The sequence below is a fragment of the Nicotiana attenuata genome, unplaced genomic scaffold (genome assembly GCF_001879085.1).
Source record: "Nicotiana attenuata strain UT unplaced genomic scaffold, NIATTr2, whole genome shotgun sequence".
Lineage (NCBI taxonomy): Eukaryota > Viridiplantae > Streptophyta > Magnoliopsida > Solanales > Solanaceae > Nicotiana > Nicotiana attenuata.
The window spans coordinates 21,479-21,878 of NW_017675196.1; positions in this window are offsets into that span (position 1 = coordinate 21,479).

Sequence of the window (400 nt, forward strand, 5' to 3'; positions counted from 1 at the left end):
TGCAAACCAAAAAATGTGCAAAAACGATGGACAATGGAATCTGTTGGATTTGCGTATACTATGGACAAGTTTCCTGTGAATGCAGGTACACACATTATTTTTAGATGGATTTGGAAGAGTTTGGATGCTGAGGATTTTAACAAAAGGTGAGCTCAAAGAGGACAGAATGAAGATTGAAGACAACTGCCCAGTTTTGCAAATTTCTGGGACGCATCAATATTTTGGACGATCAAGCACCAATTTTGGAGACTATGGCTGTGTGTGATTTCCACGTAAAAGGGCTAGATTTTATGCATGATTTTGATTACTTTGATGCTACGACTTGGTACTACTTGGATAGATCAAAATGTACGACCAACTTTGAGAATCCGTCACTTAAAATTGGTATTAGGAGTTAATA